This window comes from Leguminivora glycinivorella, chromosome Z, assembly GCF_023078275.1.
Source record: "Leguminivora glycinivorella isolate SPB_JAAS2020 chromosome Z, LegGlyc_1.1, whole genome shotgun sequence".
Lineage (NCBI taxonomy): Eukaryota > Metazoa > Arthropoda > Insecta > Lepidoptera > Tortricidae > Leguminivora > Leguminivora glycinivorella.
In genome coordinates this window covers 22,323,485-22,336,506 of record NC_062998.1, presented here as the reverse complement: position 1 = coordinate 22,336,506, position 13,022 = coordinate 22,323,485, and positions in this window count along the sequence as shown.

Here is a 13,022-nt window from a genome sequence, read left to right as displayed (position 1 = left end):
GGATTTATGAAAAGGTGGTTAACGAAACGGTTGTCAAATGATAAGATTGGCAACCGTTCTTCTGGTTATTGAGTTTCTATAAAATGATATTAGGGAAAATGACATTTCGATGTCACGTAGCATCGGATTTATGAAAAGGTGGTTAACGGTTAAGAGGGCATTCAACGAAAACGTCGTAATAATGTAAAATTGATAGTTTTTGTCGGCAAAATGCTACACTTTCCGTCATTTAAAAGACTTATTAAGTTCAGGATTCGATTAGGACATCTTCTTAACTTACATGTTGTGAGACTGGATTTTTAAAAACTAACTCACTTAATTAATTATGTTTTTTTTTCTGGTGCATGTTTAGGAAAACCCGCGAAAAGTGCTGACTTAGTCCGTCTAATTTGTAAAATTTGGATAGTTTTGAATGCTTCAAGTGGTAAATTTGTATTATGTATATCCTGTACTACAATCTTCTGAGACTACTTCTTTGTTATAAGGCTTTAGAATAGAGTAAATGAGGATATGATGAATCCAATTTGTTTCAGAAATCACCTCAGAATAAGTGTCAATTTCTTGGAAAACTTACGTGTTTTTGAAGTAGTTTTAATATAAAAATAATCTGCAACGCTTACTCAAATAGATTTTATGCAAAAGTTTTCTATTACTTGCAATTTAATATTTTTGTCGATTTTTTTTGGTTGTCAAATGATAAAGTTGGCAACCGTTCTTCTGGTTATAGAGTTTCGGGAAAACGATAATGTGGCATAGCAAACTGCGACATTATAAAAATATGGTAAAAAATGTATTTGGTTTTGGATTATAAAAATTCTGTCAATCGTTTTCGTACAAGTGATAATCGGACAAAGTATTTTCGAAACATCCATAGGTTACCGTCTTTGACATTATAAAGCATTATCCCTGAATAATTTTTAAGAAAAAAAAACCGCCTTCCTTTGGGGTTCTGGTGATAAATACTTTCAAATGTTGGATTATGTTATCAATTCGTCTGTATATTTTTTAATGTTTGTTATTCGATATCTCCGTCATTTCCACACCAATTTTGAAATTTGGATGATTCTGAAGTACTTACAAATGAGAATGATTATCAGAACGGAACTCTAACCAGGGGCGGCTCACTCTTCGTCAGCAGTTCCACAGCACCAAATGTCACTGTTCTGGACGTAAGTGCATGCTGTTCTTATAAAAATACCAAAGTCACTATAAGTGTACCGTTCAGATTTGAGAAGTTCCGTTCTGACCATCATCAGCAGTTCCACTGCACCAACTGTCACTGTTCTGGACGTAAGGGCATGCTGTTCTTATAAAAATACCAAAGTCACTATAAGCGTGCCGTTCAGATTTGAGGAGTTCCGTTCTGACCATCATCAGCACTTCCACTGCACCAAATGTCACTGTTCCGTACGTAAATGCATGCTGTTCTTTTAAAAATACAAAAATCACCATGTGTATGCCTTTCAGATTTGAGGAGTTCCTTCGATTTCTCCAGGATCCCATCATCAGAACTGGGTTCTGAGAAAAATGGGACCAATCTGTAAGCATATACATTAAATCAAAAAAAAATTTTTCAAAATCGGTCCAGTAACGACGGAGATATCGAGGAACAAACATTAAAAAAAAATAAAAAAAAATAAAATACAGACGAATTGAGCACCACCTTCTTTTGAAAGATTTGAGGCGGCGCTTAAAAATACAGACGAATTGAGAACCCCTTCCCTTGAGATTTGGAAGGCGGTTAAAAATGTCGTCTCATAACGGATTATTAAGTATAGAAAAATTGACGGGACGAGAAAACTATGCAACTTGGAGTTTTGCCGTAAAAGCCTTCTTACAACTAGAAGACCTGTGTATTTTTATAAGAACAGCATGCACTTACGTCCAGAACAGTGACATTTGGTGCAGTGGAACTGCTGATGAAGATCAGAACGGAACTCCTTAAATCTGAACGGCACACTTATAGTGACTTTGGTATTTTTAACCGTCGCCTCATATCTCAAGAAGGACGGTTATCAAGTCGTCTGTATGTTTTTTTTTTTTTTTTTTTTTTTTTTTTTTTTTTTATGTTTGTTCCTCGATATCTCCGTCGTTACTGGACCGATTTTGAAATTTTTTTTTTGATTGAATGTATATGCATACAGATTGGTCCCATTTTTCTCAGAACCCAGTTCTGATGATGGGATCCTGGAGAAATCGAGGGAACTCCTCAAATCTGAAAGGCATACATATGGTTATTTTTGTGTTTTTAAAGGAACAGCATGCATTTAGGTACGGAACAGTGACATTTGGTGCAGTGGAACTGCTGATGATGGCCAGAACGGAACTCTTCAAATCTGAACGGCACGCTTATAGTGACTTTGGTATTTTTATACGAACAGCATGCACTTTCGTCCAGAACAGTGACATTTGGTGCAGTGGAATTTCTGATGATGGTCAGAACCGAACTCCTCAAATCTGAACGGCACGCTTATAGTGACTTTGGTATTTTTATAAGAACAGCATGCACTTTCATCCAGAACAGTGACATTTGGTGCAGTGGAACTGCTGATGATGACCAGAACCAAACTCCTCAAATCTGAACGGCACGCTTATAGTGACTTTGCCATTTTTATAAGAACAGCATGCACTTTCGTCCAGAACAGTGACATTTGGTGCAGTGGAATTTCTGATGATGGTCAGAACCGAACTCCTCAAATCTGAACGGCACGCTTATAGTGACTGTGGTATTTTTATAAGAACAGCATGCACTTTCGTCCAGAACAGTGACATTTGGTGCAGTGGAACTGCTGATGATGGCCAGAACCAAACTCCTCAAACCTGAACGGCACACTCATAGTGACTTTGGTATTTTTGTAAGAAAAGCATGCATTTAAGTTCAGAACAGTGACATTTATTTAGTTATGTTTGTTAAGCATAAGTTTTGAAGTCAAAGTTTGTCAAGCTTCGATTTCTTATAATATAATAGGATTCATGAGGAATTGAGGAAACTCCTCAAACCTTAACGTTATACGTATATTCATTTGTGTTGCCATCTAATAATTAAAGCATTAAAAGCAGTTTAAAAAAATACTTACACATTTCTACATAATCCAACATTCGCAAGTAGCTTTCACCAGAACCCGAAAGGCGACGGTTTTTTTTTCTTAAAAATTATATTTTATTATAAGAATACCATGCATTTAAGTTCAGAACAGTGACATTTGTTTAGTTACGTTTGTTAAGAATATTGAGTTTTCAAGTCAATTTTTGTCAAGCTTAGATTTCTTATAATCTGATTCATGTGGAATTGAGGAAACTCCTCAAACCTTAACGGTATTCGTATATTCATTTATGTTGCCATCAAATCATCATCATCCTCCTTGCGTTATCCCGGCATTTGCCACGGCTCATGGGAAACTGGGGTCCGCTTTGACAACTAATCCCAAGATTTGGCGTAGGCACTAGTTTTACGAAAGCGACTGCCATCTGACCTTCCAACCCGGAGGGTAACTAGACCTTATTAGGATTAGTCCGGTTTCCTCACGATGTTTTCCTTCACCGAAAAGCGACTGGCAAATATCAAATGACTAACGTGTTTCTACATAATCCAACATTCGCAAGTAGCTTTCATCAGAACCACAAAGGCGGCGGTTTTTTTTTCTAAAAAATTATTTTAGCTTTAGTTATATTCCATGCTTTAGTTATAATTCCGTGCGCGGTATGTTGCTGGAACTTGGCCTACGCACTACCATGCGCTTAGATATCTCGGATAGTTTTCGAGTGGACCGCTTTTGAAAGTCTGTTATAGGCTTTTCGTAAAGATAAGGGATCAAATGATTCATATGGCCCTTCACACACTGCTCCGCATCTCGCAGCGAGGTCCGTTGATACGTTTTTTAACTTTGTATGTAGAATCTTGATTTTGTATAGAAAAAACGCACGGTACGGCACATAGGCGCCGACGCGACGCACGAGCGGCACGAGGCAACAGACGCACGAACACTCGCGCGATTGGACGGAGGCGAGTTGCGTGCCGCAGGGTATGGCCTAATGGAAAGTCGTCTAATTACGAAAGTCGCATAAAAATCATCATTATTTCCATCATATCAAGATTCCCCTTTCGGAATTACCAAAGCATTTCTGTCATTCGGAATTACCCTAATGCACCTTAATACAGACTAAAACAAATACATTTAATTTCAATGTCATAGTAAGGCGGCCAAAGGCGGCCAAATTGAAAAAAGTCGTCTATTATAGTTTTGAAGTTAATGTGACTGGAGACTATACTGACAAGTGCTGACAAGTGGTATCTTTGTGATCGGTAGACTTTACTGAGTACGAAATAATGACTTGTCACTTTCTCAGACTGTGGAGGAGTTAACTATGACGTCACAAAAACCGCGGTCCCGGGTTTCAATTTTTTGGCAATTTGTCTAGAACCCCTTATCCAATTTTGAAAAATGAGGAGTCGATTGAAAGCGTATAGAATCGTCCCACGATAAGTTTGCAACGATTTTCACACCCTCGCCAGTGCAGATGTTATTTTAAACGTCAAACTTTGATGAAATTATGACGTTTACTTAACCCTTGCAGAGTCGGGGCTATTAAAATCTATGCAGACTTATCGTGGGACGATTCTAACATGCTGATTAAGATTTCTCATATGTGAAAAGTATAGTTTTGTTAGTTTTTTTTTAAATTAACAATAATGCAATAAAAAAAAACGTTTTTTTGACTCTTTTTAGGGTTCCATAGTCAACTAGGAACCCTTATAGTTTCGCCATGTCTGTCTGTCCGTCCGTCCGTCCGTCCGTCCGCGGATAATCTCCGCAACCGTTAGCACTAGAAAGCTGAAATTTGGTACCAATATGTATATCAATTACGCCGACAAAGTGCAAAAATAAAAAATGGAAAAAAATGTTTTATTAGGGTACCCCCCCTACATGTAAAGTGGGGGCTGATATTTTTTTCATTCCAACCCAACCCCAACGTGTGATATATTGTTGGATAGGTATTTAAAAATGAATAAGAGTTTACTAAGATCGTTTTTTGATAATATTAATATTTTCGGAAATAATCGCTCCTAAAGGAAAAAAAAAGTGCGCCCCCCCCCCCTTTAACTTTTGAACCATATGTTTAAAAAATATGAAAAAATCACAAAAGTAGAACTTTATAAAGACTTTCTAGGAAAATTGTTTTGAACTTGATAGGTTCAGTAGTTTTTGAGAAAAATACGGAAAACTACGGAACCCTACACTGAGCGTGGCCCGACACGCTCTTGGCCGGTTTTTTTTAACTTTTGTGACTCAAAAAGACAATGAAAACGGCCACTTAGGTAAAAAATATGTTATATAAATCATTTAGCCATATTATTAAGCTATCCGCTAATTTTTAAATTTCTCCGATCGGATAATAAATAATAAATAAGCAAACCACAAGCACATAACCGAATTCGAGGCACACCGTTTGACACGCTTCCCCATACATTCGGCGTCAAACAAATTACACCTCGCGCAAAAATTCGTTTCAAGCAAATACAGCTCTTATCTTATTCATCGTAGCCTATCAATATTGGTATAATTTCAAAGTACAACTTTAAGTCCTTTAAGAAACAATATCTACCATTTTCTTAAAATCAATAATCGCCAGTCTACGGTGGTTACAAAGAAAAAAGCGGGGATGCTATTTGAGCAGTGGATTTGAGTGGTTCCCTAGGTTTGATACCCTAGACGAGCTTAAAAGGGGAGGTAGCTCGCCTGAAAGCTACACGGAGCTATCCTCTTTGATGGTACTGATGTACGTTTTTAGGGTTCCGTACCTCAAAAAGGAAAAACGGAACCCTTATAGGATCACTCGTTTCTGTCTGTCCGTTGTCACAGCCAATTTTCTGAGAAACTACCGAACCGAACCGATTAACTTGAAATTTGGCACACATAATAATAATAATATCCGGTTTTTTATCCATAGCCCAGTATTTAGTCCACCCAAAGGTCCGGAACACCATTGTTCCGTGATGGGAAAGACATACAAATAATAATAATGGGAGAGCAAGCAGTTACACGGGCGGTTCTACAAGGCCCTCACGGGACCCGATGTAGACCTGCTCGCATCGGTGAACTGGTTACGATTCGGGGACCTCTTCGGAGAAACCGAGGGTTTTGCCTGTGCAATTGCCGACGAAGTTATGATGACGAACAACTACCGGAAATATATCCTGAAGGACGGCACGGTCGACATTTGTCGGGCATGCCGCCGTCCCGGAGAGTCACTCAGGCATATCATCTCCGGTTGTTCTCATCTAGCTAACGGTGAGTACTTGCACAGGCATAATCTCGTAGCCAGGATTATTCACCAGCAGCTTGCTCTTCAATACGGCCTTGTGGAACGCGAAGTACCGTACTACAAGTACATACCTGCGCCAGTTCTCGAAAATGGTCGTGCCACGCTCTATTGGGATCGATCTATTATCACTGACAGGACTATCTATTTTACTTTTATAATCATATTATAAAAATACCTAGCCTAAGAATTGAAATGAATAAAGAGAATAATAATAATAATAATAAGCCCCCAGGGCAGCTTGTGGCGAGCTGAATGGGAAGTGGCGTCCCTTGGGTCCCATGCCCCCGAGAGTCGGTCAGGCCCCTCCCTCCGGCTTGCCTTTACTGGCCGGCCGGAGTGAACACTGAGCAGGGGCCGCAGGATTCTCACCTCTGGCTTGCCTTAACCGGCCGTCCAGAGTGGGGTGCCAGAGCTATATGCTCGCAGGGTGGAAGTGAAATATGCATAAGACGCGAGTTGGCACAGTGGCTGTTTCGTACAGACTGGGTAGAAAGCGGCGCACACCTCTCCACACCCTGAGCCGCTCACGCTATGTTGTCCCCTTGTCGCTCCGTGCGAGCGGCCGTTTTCGGGGACCCATATAGTGAGTTGGCGAGTCACCGCCTGCCTATTTTTTCGTGTTTTTAAAACATATGATCAAGGCAGGTGCCATAGACCTTTCCATAGACCGGTCACCAGCACACTAACATTTCAACCCAATAGCCCAGTATAATTTGTTTCTTTACATTGCAATAGTTTTACACTAACCGGGGCTTGTCCTTGGGTGCATTCTATAGTGCGGACAGGGACAATCGCCGGCTAGTGTCACATTACTTTAAATTAAACTGTCTTAAAGGGCCTCTGCGCTGTTGGCTTCGGCCCCACGCACGCCTCCCAAAAGTCCGGGACCCCATGGTCCCGAGAACTGGAAAAGACAAACAAATAATAATAATAATTTGGCGTAGGGATGTGACGACCCCATCGCCCATTGGTTTAACCAGTGCAATCAGTCAACGCAGGGCAGCTTGTGGCGAGCTGTTGGGGAACAGCGACCCCACGTACCCGAGTGCTCCTGGGGAGTTCTGTTACCCGTAAGGCGGGTGGGTGGGACAGTACTCTCTACCTCTGGCTTGCCTTGGCTGGTCGTCCAGAGTGGAGTCGTTAGGGCTACATGCCCCAGGGGTGGAAGTGAAAATTTGCATAAGACGCGAGTTGGTACAGTGGCTTGACAGCCACTGGGCAGAAAGCGGTGTACACCTCTCAACACCCTTGAGTTCCCACACCGGTGTTGCCCTTGAGCCATCTTGAATGTCGCTTTTTCTGGGGGCCCATCTTATGGGGACGAGTCACCGTCTGCCGGAAATAAAATTGGATACCATTTTATTAGGCAGGCGTCCGGTTTTTTATCCATAGCCCAGTATTTAGTCCATCACTTTCATCAAAATAGCCCAGTTCATTTTAGATTCCATTAACTCTCAAATAATCCTTACACCCTGGCGGATGCTGCCTCTGCGTGTGTCCCATGATACGGGCAAGGGCAGCATCATTACATTTCATTAAAGTGTCAAAAGGGCCTCTACGCGTTGGCTTCGGCCCCGCGCACGCCTCCCAAAGGTCCGGAACACCATTGTTCCGTGATGGGAAAGACATACAGAAAATAATAATAAAGACGTTTATTCAAAAGTTTGAACACAGGTACATTATAAAAGTACACAGGCATGCTTACAAACTAATTGAAAAGGTAGGTGGCTCAGCTAATGTCTGTGCCAATAGCTGGGGAGTTTATTGCAAAACCTTAAATTTTTTGACCAAAGCATGAAACTTGGCACAGTTGTTCCTTATATCAAAATAAGCCGATTAAGATCGGGAGCTTCGGGAGCCTCCCCCTGGGGCCCGGGAGGGGGGGTCAAAGTACCGCTTCACCCGGCTTGGTTTGAAAAATTCTAACTTACCCCGTTTAGTTAATAGGTCATGTTTGGTATCGTTTTCGAGTAAATCAATAACGTAGAATTAGTTTTTAGTACTAAAATTATAATTTAATGGTAAATAAAATAAAAAAAAGTAAAAAAATTGAAATTTTCATCCATGATTTACAAATTCAGGTCATCATAAATGACAAACTGTTTGCTTTTTCTATAAATAAAAAATATGACATGATAGCCTATTTAATATAGATTATAAAACATATAACTTTTATCCACCTTTACTAACGTTAAGTTCCACAAAAAAATTACTTTAAGACGCGCGGCGTCGGGACGCCGCGAGCGTAATTTTAAAATGCCTTTATTTTAGAAACTCTATTAGACCCCGTTTAGCTATTAGGTCATGTTTGATATCGTTTTCGAGTAAATCAATAACGTAGAATTCATTTTTGGTACTAAAATTATAATTTAATGGTAAGTAAAATTAAAAAAATTAAAAAATTTGAAATTTTCATCCATGATTTACAAATTCAAGTCATCATAAATGACAAACTGTTTGCTTTTTCTAAAAATAAAAAATATGATATGAAAGCCTATTTAATATAGATTATAAAAAATATAACTTTTATCCACCTTCACAAACGTTAAGTTCCACAAAAAAATTACTTTACAACGCGCGGCGTCGGGACGCCGTGAGCGTAATTTTAAAATACCTCTATTTTAAAAACTCTATTAGACCCGGTTTAGCTATTAGGTCATGTTTGATATAGTTTTCGAGTAAATTAATAACAAAGAATTTATTTTTGGCACTACAATTATAATTTAATGGTAAATAAATAAAAAAAAATATTCATCTATGATTTGCAAATTCAAGTCAACAAAAATGTCAACTGTTTGCTTTTTCTTTTAATAAAAAATATGATGTAAAAGCCTATGCCTATGTCACCAAACACCCAGACAAGTTTGGTGGAAACTTCCTTCACGAACTGGTTGGTGTCTGATGACCATGGTCCAAATGTTTCAAATGCAATTGCCGCAAATATGTAGTTGTTTTTTAAAAATGCATATTTGCGCGTTTAAACTGGGCGTTTTGCAGCAGCAGTCCCTGGTTTCTGGGCCGAACGTTAGACGTTGGACGGAGCCAAGGTATCCACACAGGTCACGCCCCACGCCAAGGGTCGTCCCAGAAACCAAGGCAAAAGCGAGCAACCATCAGGCCGCTTTCCGTCTGCTGCTGACAAGCCGACAGGTTCGAGGGTTGTCGGTATGTTCGCTGTGCCGAGAGCCTTGCGGATTAAATCGTTAAGTGCAGCGTGTCACAAAATTCGGCCAGCACTAGACTGGCAGTGGAGTCCGTGGTGTCCTAATGCGTCGGCAGCAAGGGTGTGGTTGGCATGTCTTTAGCCCCAGTCTTAGACAAATCAAATGGCAGTATATGATGAAGTAAGGCAGCCTCGGAAGGAGGTATGTTCTCCAAGTGTCGATCTTTTCTAGTAAAGAGGTTCTTCCGGCACTCATTCACTGCTCCGTAAGGACCTTGATCTGAAACAATATGTGCATTGTCATTTTATTTAAACAGATTCTGCAACTATCAAATTACAACATTTTGGTGGATCACCTTCACTATTACACACTTACCTATCATACAAAATAATTACAAACTTTAGTAGAATATGATTAGCCTATCTATGATATTGCTCCATCTCGTAATAGTTTGAAGCCTTGGGTGGCCATGTTTCTCCCTTGTTGATCGTTTCAAGCTGCGTTTATCGTACCTATCCCATACTATGTCTAATCTAGAAACGTTTTCTTTTGATTTTGAAACTTAGCCAGGCCACCCAAGGTGTCAAACTATTACAAGATGGAGCAATATCAGAGGCAAATCAGATTCTACTAAAGTTTGTAATAATTTTGTATGATACGTAACGTAAGTGGGTAATACTGAAGGTTACGTGATCCACCAAAAAGTTGTAATTTGATAGTTGTAGACTCTAAAATGATAATGCACATATTGTTTCAGACCAAGTCGTTGCGTAACGGTGAATGAGTGGTCGAAGTACCTACCTCTTTAGGTACCAGAAAAGATCGACAATTGGAGAACATACCTCCTTCAGAGGCTGCCTTGCATCAGCATATACTGCGCACAGTGTACCAGGGGCCCATTTCTCGAAGCTACAAGTTACAATTTTCAACTGGTTGTCCATGTCTAATATGACAAGTTGCAAAGAGACTTCCGCTTGTAACTTGTAACTTTCAGTTTTGAGAAATGGGACTCAGGGCGTTCTTGTTTGGAGTCAGGCGTTGGTGCCACACCAAAATTTGCCAAGTCCGTCTTCTTGGGGATGGAAGGAAGAAGGAGACGAATGGGTAGTGTGGTACCCATTCGTCTCCTTCTTCCTTCCATCCCAGTCAGGCAACACTGAAGTGGCCAGTATATGCTTAGAAGTTACAAGATGTAAATGTAAATCAGGTTGCAAAAACCGATGCAACTGCATAAAGAGGGTAGAGCCTTCCTTATGCAGTTCCATATGTACCCAGCTATGTCTCTGTGAAGGGAATGTATAGTATGAGTATGAGTATGAGTAATCTGTTAATTAGGACACCACAGACTAAACTTAGTGCTAACTTTTCAGTGTTGGATACTCTATGGCAGTTCCGACTCAATTATAATAAGCTCATTATAATTGACTTTAGTTAACTATAATAATTTCAAAAATAGAACTTCATACAATTTCTATACTAATTTGCGATACCTGGCAAATTTTCCTGCATCTGAAACACATTTTTTTTATCTGTCGCGTTATCGGCCAATCAGAGACGGTTATTACAAACAATTGGTTGCTAGGTAATTCGATGTTGATACAACGGTGAACGACTCTATTGACATTAATTTTAACTTGCATGAATGGTGATATTTCCGTCCATTGATGATGAAGGTGATGACTCGTAGAAAAAGTATTGTATACAATAGTGATATAATTAAGCTTTTCACTCTCGTACCGTACTACACATAGTACTCGACTGAAAAGTTTTGTATTATATCACGATTGTATAAAATACTATTAATTAAATTTCTTACAGGATTCACTACAATGAATAAATAACAGGTACAGTCGGTCTTTAGATCGTGTGGTCCGACCTGAGTGTTGCCGTTGTCGACACCGGAGTCAATAATAATGAATCTTTTTCTATTTATGCATTAACACACCTCTGATACTGGCGATCAAATATATGAAAGTGAACGCGTACTATCCTTTGTGAATAGGCTTTAATATCATATTTTTATATTTATAGAAAAAGCAAACCGTTTGACATTTATGATGACTTGAATTTGCAACTCACAGAATTTTTTTTTATTTTTTTTTATTTCATTTAACATTAAATGGTAATTTTAGTACCAAAACTAAATTCTACGTTATTTATTTACTCGAAAATGATACTAAACATGACCTAATAGCTAAACGGGTTCTAATAGAGTTTTTTAAAATAAAGGCATTTTAAAATTACGCTCGCGGCGTCCCGACGCCGCGCGGCTTAAAGGTTTTTTTATGAAACTTAACGTTAGTAAAGGTGGGTAAAAGTTATATTATTCATAATCTATATTAAATAGGCTTTCATATCATATTTTTTATTTGTAGAAAAAGCAAACAGTTTGACATTTATGATGACTTGAATTTGTAAGTCATAGATGAAAATTTCAAACTTTTCATTTTTTTTATTTTATTTACCATTAAATTATAATTTTAGTACCAAAAATGAATTCTACGTTATTGATTTACTCGAAAACGATACCAAACATGACCTATGAACTAAACGGGGTATGTTAGAATTTTTCAAAGCAAGCCGGGTGAAGCGGTACTTTGACCCCCCTCCCGAGCCCCAGGGGGAGGCTCCCGAAGGCTCCCGATCTTAATCGGCTTATTTTGATATAAGGAACAACTGTGCCAAGTTTCATGCTTTGGTCAAGAAAAAAAGGTTTGGCCTCTTTTTGTCGATAAACGTCCCCACTATTACGCCAGGTCGAAACTTCGGAGGCTCATCTGTACTGAAAAACGTCGTACGATACACGTGCGAAAAGGAAATTCGTAACTCGTGTCGATTTAAAACACTCCCTTCGGTCGTGTTTTAATTTATCGCCACTCGTTTCGAACTTCCTTTTTTACGCACTTGTATCGTAATGTACTATTTTCTACTCCCGTACTGTTATTCGTCGTGAGTTACAAGGTCGTACATAGAACTTTAAAACCCTACATAAAAGATGTCAGGACAAGTCTATCTAGTCTATACCCTGAAAACATTTTGTAGCAGAAGCACGATATAGCTGTTAAAGTTCTATAAAACATTGCTACCGACTTAACAAACCACTCACTTCATCGTAGAAAATTAAAATATTGTATGAAATCGAATTCAAATGTATGAGAACTCGATTCGACGCGGCTCGATTCGTCTTAGTGGCCACTGGCCAGTATTCAGAGAACCATACCATAGACAGTTTTATTTTCATGTTTGCACTCAAACTGCATATTCAAAATGGTAGGTGGTGTGGTCCACTAGATAGCTAAGATGCATTGAGGTATATGTATTGGGTTGGTAAGAAAGTAATGAGCGAATCATAACCAATATTGTAATTTTTATTTAATTTATTATTTTAATCATTTATCAAAAATATAACGGCCTTCGTTATCTACTACTTGTCTCCATCATTCTGGTAAAGAATGAATAGCATCGGCGAAGAAGTTCTTAGGTTTAGATTCAAAAAACTCAGCTATGTACTGTCGTAGATGGGCTTGATCATCG